General features: G+C 45.0%; 1 non-coding gene across 1 annotated transcript; it reads left to right on the top strand.

Annotated features, from left to right (window-relative positions):
- The first annotated feature begins 9,301 nt into the window (after positions 1-9,301).
- LOC140707206 (U4 spliceosomal RNA) lies at positions 9,302-9,435 on the top strand. Its single transcript, XR_012087128.2, has one exon. It is a non-coding gene; the product is annotated as a U4 spliceosomal RNA (small nuclear RNA).
- Positions 9,436-9,882: the final 447 nt, after the last annotated feature.

Below are 9,882 nucleotides of genomic sequence, written 5' to 3'. Positions count from 1 at the left end.
GCAGTCCAGGGGACTCTCAAGAGCCTCCTCCAGCACCACAATTCAAAAGCATCAATTCTTTGGTGGTCAGCCTTTTTTATGGTCCAGCTCTCACTTCCATATGTTGCTACTGGAAAAACCATAGCTTTGACTATGCAGACCTTTGTCGGCAAGGTGAGGTCTCTGCTTGTTAAGATGCTGTCTAGGTTTGTCATCACTTTACTCCCAAGAAGCAGACATCTTTTCATTTTGTGGCTGCTGTCACTATCTGCAGTGATCATGGAGCCCAAGAAAGTAATATCTGTCACTGCCTCCATATCTTCCCCTTCTATTTGCCAGGAGGTGATGGGACCAGTGGCCATGATCTTACTTTTTTTGATGTTGAGCTTCAGATCATTTTTTGCGCTCTCCTCTTTCACCCTCATTACGAGGTTCTTTAATTCTCTAGTCATAGATGCTAGTAATTGAAACTGGGAATTTTTGCAAACATTTTTTATTTGGACAAATCGTAGAGATGTTGTTCAAAGGAAGCAAGAGAGACAGAGAATGCTATTTCCAAAGCCTGTTGCTTTCTTTCCACAGAGGACCCAAGGTGTCTTGTAACAATTAAAATTATAAAACAAACAAGTTTAAAAAATATTTTATAAATATCATTAGAGATGGGGGCTTCGTGCAAAGCAGGAAGCACTGCTGCTCAAATGTTCCTAATTCCTTTCCTCTCTCTTCCCAGCCACTCAATCCACCTACCAGGCTCCACAGGTAGCTGGAGTCCTTCTGCATTGACAGCGCAGCAACCAACACTGGAGCCCGACCAGCCTGTCCCTGCCTCCCCAGGCAGCTGACCACTCTGGCTGGGTGGAGGGAAGAGAGGAATTAGGAACACCTGGGTAGCAGTGCTTCGTGCTTTGTACAAAGCGCAAGGTCCCCATCTCTAATTATCATATTAAAAACACTTCAACATATATGAAGACTATAAACCAAGATTAAAAACAATTTAAAAACATTTAAAACATCTTAAAGTCTTGTCCCCTATTCCTCCAAATAGGACTAGGCATCCTTCAGTCTCGAGAGACTATGGTAACACGCTCTGTATGGAGGACTTGGAACAGTGTCTAGTGTGGCTGAGGAGGCCAATTTGAGAGTGACAATCCCTTCCACACTGAAGACAAATACAATACGTCCCCTGTCCAGCTCCCTGATTTTGCTGCTTTTGTGACTTCCTCTTTGCCTCAGCCTGCTGGACAAGGGTCTCTTCAAATTGGGAGAGGCCGTGATGCACCACCTGCCTCCAGGTTGAATGCTCAGAGGTCAAGGTTTCCCATCGGTTGAGGTCCATTCCTAAGGCTTTCAGATCTCACTTGCAGATGTCCTTGTATCGCAACTGTGGTCTTCCTCTGGGGTGATTTTCCTGCACTAATTCTCCATACAGGAGATCTTTTGGAATCCATCCATCAGCCATTCTCACAACATGCCTGAGCCAATGTAGATGTCGCTGTTTCAGTAATGTATACATGCTAAAAATTCCAGCTCGTTCTAGGACTACTCTGTTTGGAACTTTGTCCTGCCAGGTGATACCAAAAATGCATCGGAGGCAACACATATGGAATGTGTTCAGCTTCCTCTCCTGCCGGGCACAAAGGGTCCAGGACTCATTGCAGTACATACAGGAGTGTGCTCAGGACACAGGCTCTATAGACTGGATCTTGGTATATGCCATTAGCTTCTTATTAAATCATACTCTCTTTGTGAGTCTAGAGAACATGGTAGCTGCTTTCCCAATGCGTTTATCCAGCTCGACATCTAGGCAGAGAGTGTCAGAGAGTGTTGAGTCAAGGTACACAAAGTCATGAACAATCTCCAATTCTTGTGTGGAGATGGTAATAGAGGGAGGTAAGTCCATGACCTGGCCCATGACTTGTGTTTTCTTCAGGCTGATGGTTAATTCAAAGTCTTGGAAGGCCTTGCTAAAATGATTCATGTGTTGTTGGAGAGCTTCAAAAAAATGGACAACAACAGCTGCATCATCGGCGAAGAGGAAGTCCTGCATGCATTTCAGCTGGACTTTCGTCTTCACTCTCAATCTAGAGAGATTAAAGAGCTTTCCATCTGATCTAGTCCGGAGATAGACACCTTCTGTTGCAGTTCCAAAGGCGTATTTCAGCATGACAGCAAAAAAGATCCCAAACAGGGTTGGAGTGAGGACACAGCCCTGTTTCACTCCGCTTCGGATGTCAAAGGGGTCTGATGTTGAGCCATCAAAAACTACAGTGCCTTTCATTCCCTCATGGAAGGACCTGATGATATTAAGGAGTCGAGGTGGATATCCAATCATCCAAATATTGGCTTAAAAAACTGAGTGCTGGAATAGAAAGATCACTCTAGACACTTCATCAACTTGGAAGCGTTTGTGTTGGTCCTGAATTTTATCCCCACTACTCCTAATTCCTTCCTTCCTTCCTTCCTTCCTTCCTTCCTTCCTTCCTTCCTTCCTTCCTTCCTTCCTTCCTTCCTTCCTTCCTTCCTTCCTTCCTTCCTTCCTTCCTTCCTTCCTTCCTTCCTTCCTTCCTTCCAACCAACAAAACAAATGATAACACAGGCTTTTCAATATTTCCCCAATATTCCACATGAAAGACTCAGTTGTAAAATATTTTGACCTCTTCCTCTTAAAATGTTTAGTTTATCACTGGCTTGATTCCACTGAAAACTACCCATCTTTCCCTGAAGAAGCTGCCTTTTGAGTTACTATTCCCATTGAGGAATCAGATAATACAGATGCCTATGTGTTGTTTCCCTTTTTCTGGGGATGCTTTGTAGCAAACAACAATCAGCTTCCCACTGGTAAGACAAATCCTTCCTGTCTATTGACCCCTCCCCACACCTTTGTATGCAGTTTTGTGTTGGTGATGAATGCAAGAAAGAGAGAACCAGAGAGAGAGAGAGGGAGAGAGAGAGAGAGAGAGAGAGAGAGCGCGCACTGGAGCTGAAGATCGGATATGACAGCTGTTCAGAAGAAAATCATTACATGAAAAAAGGATGAAAAAGGAAAGGAAATGGAAGGGAAAGAAGTGGAGGGGGAAAAAAACTTCCCTCGGTTATGTCAATAAAATGAATGCAATAGGAAAAAAAATACATTTCGTGGGCCCAGAGCTGTGTATAAAGGCAGAAGGGGTGGGATGAATAAGGAAACGAGATGACATGACACCATATTAGGATGTTTGTTGAAAGAAAGGCTCAGTTCAACTTCAAGAGCCATTGAGTAAGAAGAAAATGTCGCTTTAACAGTATTAGGGGACAATTTATTATGTGTATCCTTCGAGTGCAGCACAATGTCACTGCGGGCCGGTGCATTTGCATTATTTCCAGACAACGGCAGCCGCAGAAAAGGGACACTGATTTATTTCAGAGGAGGCTCAGGTGATTTTTATGTCTACCGGGGACTGTGTCAGATAGAGCTTAACCCATTCCACTCTTGCGCGCGCTTCTAGAGGAGTCTTCCGTTGCTGTTCCTGTTGTCTATAACGTTCCAATTCAGGCTTCGTTTAAGACAGCAATGGGGTTTGGAGAGAGGTCTCCTCCCTCCTCTTGTTTCCCCCCCCCTCTCTCTTTCTCTGTTCTTTTGAACAGCAGTTCAACCATTTGTCCAATCAAGAGAAAAAGTGGACAGCTCCTTTTCAGCCTCAAAACAAAATCCACAAATGATAAAAATCAAGGCACTCCTGTTACTTTCCCTTCTGCTCCTTGGAAGTCTGAAGCATCCCTTATGTGTTCTTTCTTTTCCTGTTCGCAATACCTGAGGCTGACATGGTTTGCAGATTATTGCCACTGTGTACCAACTGTTACATACAGCACTGATGTTACCTGTCTGTCATGGGTTTGGAGGGAAAGTTCCATCCTATGGGGAGTGGAAGGCGGGACATCAGGAGGAGGGGCTGTACTGTATATATATGCAGAGCTGAGGGAGAAGCTGGAGAAGAGCTGAGAGAAGAAGCTTGAGTGGGAGTCTGTGTGTCAGACAGGGTACTACTGTGTGTCAGTCAGTACCAACCTGATAGGTTCAGGTGTCTGTATGGTTAGCCAGAACTGATAGGTTCAGGGTCTGTGCTTCAAGTTAAGTGTTCTGTGTGAACCAAACTGTGTGTATGTATGATTGAGACTAAGCCACGTTACTGTATCTTATTCACCTGATCATTTTATTTTTCCTGTGTGTTATTTAATAAACCTTGTTCTTTTATTTGTTAAAAATCCATCCCTGGTCTGTGTGACTTCTTATAGGGAATGGTTGGTGGCAGCTTAGTGAAACTGTGGCATATCCCAGTAGGTCTGGGTTTGTCACACCAACCATGCTTCATTTTCTCAACAAAAGTGGGCTAGGCTGGAAGTAAAATAACCAGTTATATTAGAATTTCATCATATGAAATCAGGGATGGCTGGTGCCCAGCCTTGTATGGTTGGCAGGGTTCAAGACAACGGCCAATGGTGGAAGAAGCCTGGATGACAGGCAGAACTGGGGCAAAAGTAGGCATTTATATGTATGCATATATATTCTCACAGGCATTCACATACACACAAAGAGAAAGAAGCATTCACTCTTATCCTCACCCCATTAATTTAATCCACAAATCATTTGGCCTTAGCTTCTTCTTGTTAATGCTAAAAAGAAGAAGCTGCAACAGTGCTACCTGGGAGTTGTAGTTCCAATGCCCATTAGTTTCTATAGAGTGTGTCTCCCAAAGAACTACAACTCTCAGGAAGGTTCCCTTTCCCCTCCCCATTAACAACAGGAAGCTAAAGTCAGAGAATGCCATGCAGTCTTGGAGATAAGGCCCTGCTTCAAGTGAGCGAAATATAGGTGTCAGTTGGTATGCATTTGTGGGCTGAAACTTCTAGAATCCTGTCTGGGGAACTATTGGAAAATTATGAGAGTTGCAGTAAAAAAAAAGTGAAAACAAAAAAAGCACTCTCTTGTTGAGTAACTTAAGTGGTGCTACAAAGAAGGTCTTTTTTTTATAGCCACCTGACTAACTTCTGAAGCAGGAGATGCGTAGAGAAAAAGAGGTCCAACATAGATCTCAGTAAGAGATAGGAAACGTTGCCTTTTTAAAAAACTACAGCTTCCAGAATTCCGATAGCCACGTTGACTGTGGGATTCTGGGAATTGTACTACTTCCTCTATTAAAATCCTCCCACCTCTTATCTCCACTGGTGTGGTGTGTAGCAAAATCTCCCATTTCGTTACCTGAATCAACCAACCCCTCATCAGTGACTGGACCAGACCATTCTGAACCCTCAAGTGGGACATGAATTTTGCACAACAGGGAATTGCAACTTTCCATAACAGGAAATATCATTCCACTACACCCTCCATGAGGTTGAAACCAGGTCATGTTTGAATAGAGCAGCAACACATATAGCAAGTAACGGGGGAGAGAGAAAAATGGATAAATGCATGGGCTCAAGTATGTCCCCTCCCTTGTTTCAACTTGAACCTCTATGCAGAATGGTACTCTTCAGATTCCTTGATTCCTTCTCCCTCTCTCTGAGGGCCTGCTCTCACTGCTGGCAGAGGGATCTTTTTTTTAAAAAAAAAAATAGGGCTAAAGACACATGGAGTTTACCCTGAATCTAAAACGTGTAGATGGTGTGTGGATTCTGCTCCTGATGCCACCACCACCACCCTTTAACACTTGGGCCTCCAGATGTTCTTGGACTTCAACTCCCAGAAATCCTAGCCAGCAGAGGTGGTGGTGAAGACTTCTGGGAATTGTAGTCCAAGAACATCTGGAGGCCCAAGGCTGGGGACCACTGCTTTAACAGGTGTGTCTGCAGGGGGACAGGGCTGCCTCAGAGAGAATGGAAAAAGAGGGGAAGGAGGATGAGAGGGAAAGGGGTAAGGGGTGAGAGTGGGAGGACGTGGAGACTGGTGCCTGAAGGCAGGGTAGGTGGATGAGCGAGAGGCGGGGTGTGGGTGAGAGAACGAGCAAAGGGTAGGGGCCGGACATGTGGTGGTGGTGATGGGGAGCAACTGGGCGGGCAGACAGGGGGTGGCTGGTGAGTAAGGTGGCAACCAAGAAGGCGAATGGCCAACTGGATGGACAGGCCAGAAAGTGAGAGGGGCCACCAGGTGGGCAAAGGGGCAGTTGGGTGGCCAGTGAGTAAGGGGGGCCGACCTGGCAGCATAGCCCAGTACTTTTATTCTATTTTTAAAATTCCTACTATCTGGAGTGGGGTGTTCACTGGTGTGGAATATGTAGATTCCAATGAATTGATTCCACATCCATCCAACGGACTTCTGACAAGGGAGCAAAAATAGTGGTTCCCTTGGCACAGTGCTCCATGCATGAACGTACCTAATACGTACCCTAAATTTTGTAAAAAAATGAGAACCTGATACAACAGTGGGTTTTGTTTTTGTTTTTTTTATCAGTAGGGTCAAGCCCTGAGGCTACTTCCTGATTTTTCCTGTTCTTTCATCTTTGCTGGATAGAAAGAAGCAAATTAAGGGCTCAGTTGCTGCTGTTGCTGATATTACAGTATCACTTATTCAGTTTATTGTGGATCGCCTGTAATACCGCAGCATCCTATTCATGGAAGTTTCAGAGCCCAAGCCTTGGACCGGAGGGCAGACCTTGTGATGGAGGTCTTGAGCGGGCTCTTGTGCGGTCACGATGTGGGATGTAGTGATGTCTCAGAGGCAGGGCAGGCAGTGGATGGGGGTTGAACCAGCTGACTGTAGAAATAGGAATGAGGGAAATCTGGGCAAAACCCACTTCATTGGGTAAAACAGCAATCCAGAAATTGGGGCTCAGGAGGAGAGATCATTGTGCAGCCAAGCAGCGAAAGATACCTGGGTGCTATAGTCATTTCTGTGAGTTCTTCCCTCCCACAATCCATGAAAATTTATGCCAGATAAAACGCACTCATCTTTAAAGTGCCCTCTATGGATTTTATTGCAATAAACGAACACAGTTATCTCCCCCCACCCCCAGCAAATTTTGGTGGTACGGCCAAAACCTGCAAAAACAGGGTTGACGGGAAGAAAGATGAAAGGATGAGCTCATGGGCAGTTATAACTTTCTCAAAAATGCCTTCCTATTTCTGCAAAATCATCAGAAGTACACATACTTATTAGGAATCATCTAAGCAGAATGCACAGTCGTTCATCCATCTACCTATCTATTCATTCCTCGGCCTTATCACTCACTTACTCGCTTTATCTTCTCACTTGCTGTCACTGTGATGAAATATTTGGATCTTTGCAAGGCATTTACAAGAGGTGATGAATTTCCAGTTGTTGAGTTCTACAGTGATCTCTGCAGGTGAAGGACTGCACAGTTATTCTGCAAATGTTGACAGACCAAAAAAAAAAAACAACCCACACCCAACCCCCCCCCCAAAACACACACACACACACACACGCAGAGGGGGGGAGTCTTGTTTTGTTTATTGTGAAATGGTGATGATCTTCAAACAGATCAGGTGAAAGAAGCGAACATCTTTAAGGCATTTGACACTAACAAGGGCATTCCGTGATAGTACTGTAGTGTTTTTCATCCGTCAGGAAAGGTACTCGTACTTGCTCAAGGAGCAGAGTTCCTTGTTACAAAGCAACTGGTTAGAAGCAAATGACCTTGGATTCTGAAAAAGAACAACACTAATTGCATAGGAAAATGTCAACATGAAAAGCTTTCAGAGATTTTCCTTTCCTTTTGGGTGAGCAAACTACAAAGTTTGTCGTACTAGAAACTCTAGATCGACTACCCAGAGCCAGGAGTAGAAAGCACTTAAAATTAAAGAATGGTAATTTTATGTGTTTGGATGTGTGTGCATTAGAGATGGGCATGAAGCTCAGTTTGGAGGTCTGGCCCAGTTTTCAGCAGTGCTCACGTAGGTGTTGGTGCAGGAACGGCACCTCCCCCCCGCCTACCCTGCATGCTTGCCCATTCATCTAGGCATTACATGCTTTCCTCCCCACCTCCCCAGCACAATGTCCACTCACCTTTTGCAGTGTGCTCTTCTTCCATCCTCCGCCACCTCCATGACTCACCCACTCGGACAAGGAGGTGGGGCAGGAATTCCTCCAGCTCTGCCTTTGAATGAATGGCCGATGGAGAAGGCAGAAGAGAAAACAGCACCGCTGCAAAGTTGACTGGGCAGTCATGCTGGGGAGGTGTGGAGGGACGTTCACGTTGCCCAAGGAACAAGCGAGCGTGCAGGGTAGGTGGGTGGGGAAGGGCACCATACCAGCATGACACTCATGCAAGCGGGCCAACGAATTGGGCCAGACCTCTGAACTGAGGTTCACTCCTATCTCTAGTGTACATGTCAAGATTCTATAAAGTGACTGATACTTAGAAACTATGAACTGTGGATGGAAAATCTGGTGAGTCTAGATACCAATGCTCTGCTTCTGGGATTTCCCAAGGCAGGGTTCCCAAAATGAGGACTCAACAAAGGCCAGAAGTTCATTTGCAATTTTGAAAAATTGGCATTTGACTTGATACAGAATACCACAAAAGATCCTGTAACCCATTCCAAAGGTGCATCGCCGACATGAGCAGAAACTCGTCTTTCATTTGCTGGTGAAAACCAGTCTGGGTGGAGGATGAGAAGTCCTGGCAAGGAGGTGTCCCACCAAAACATCCTTGGTAGGTGTTGCTTGCAGTCAGAGGGCCGTAAGTATCCCAGTTCTGTTGTAAATGTTGCTACTTAAAAGACAAGGCAGTAGCTGGGCTGTTCATGTAGACTGGGATCACAGCTGAGCCAGACTTAATCTGTGACCACCTTTGGCTCTGCAGTGACATTTGTCCCAGATCTGATTGTCTAGTAACTCCAAATCAGCATCGAATGCTTGTCTGGGCATCTGAATACATTTCATTACATTGAAGCCAGCTGCATTCTTAAGCCCACTTGCAGTGAAGTCTCAATGCTACTGAACATTCAGGCTAGTGTCTTGCCTAGCATAGACCACTTGGCTTAATGGGATTTGTAAAAGTCCCCCCCTTGCCAATTTGTCCAGTTGTGTCCAACTCTAGGGGGCGGTGCTCATCTCCGTTTCCAACCCATAGAGCTAGCGTTTGTCCATAGACAATCACCCGTGCTCACATGGCCAGCGTGACTAGACACGGAACACCATTTACCTTCCCACCAAGGTGGCACCTATTTATCTACTCGCATTTTTGCATGCTTTCGAACTGCTAAATTGGCAGGAGCTGGGACGAGCGACGGGGGCTCTTTCCGTCACGGGGATTCGATCTTACGACTGCAGGTCTTCTGACCTTGCAGCACAGAGGCTTCTGCAGTTTAACTCACAGCACCACTGCATACTTTTGTGCAGTGGCATTATCATGGCCAATGAGGTTAATCCGAGGTACGATTATTACTAATTGAAAACTTGTAAAAGTATTGACTTGTTATTCAGAAATTGCTTCAGCATAGATTGGAAGGATTACAAATAAAGCATACATCAAACACATGGAAACGCTGGACAAACATTGTTATTGCTGCAGCAGTATTTTCTATAAGAGATGTTCAAGAGTCCACCGATCAAAAAGTAAATCCTGCACTTTTTTGTTGTTTTTTGGAAAAGACACAGGCTTGTTCTTTGTATCGTGTGCTTGAGAAATTGTGTTAACTTTCTAGGATCACTTCAGTGACTAAGGCTCACTGGCACAGCAAGAGATGGAAAAATAGTGTCAACACAACACACACAGCACTGTCTAGAGGCCAGTCAACTGGAAGGCCATCCAGAGAAGGTGTAGTCTATGTTCATCAAATCAGGGAAAAGAAATCCTTCCATGTGATGCCTCTGTCCCAATCTGGTAACCTAAATAAAGTGTCAGAAATTTGTCCGCAAATGTTCCAGGCTGAGAAATGACTCCAGCTTGTTCCTGCTCCTATGGAAAT

The sequence above is a fragment of the Pogona vitticeps genome, chromosome 4 (genome assembly GCF_051106095.1).
Source record: "Pogona vitticeps strain Pit_001003342236 chromosome 4, PviZW2.1, whole genome shotgun sequence".
NCBI lineage: Eukaryota > Metazoa > Chordata > Lepidosauria > Squamata > Agamidae > Pogona > Pogona vitticeps.
Note: the sequence above shows the minus strand (reverse complement) of the source record. Positions and strands in the feature narration are given on the sequence as shown.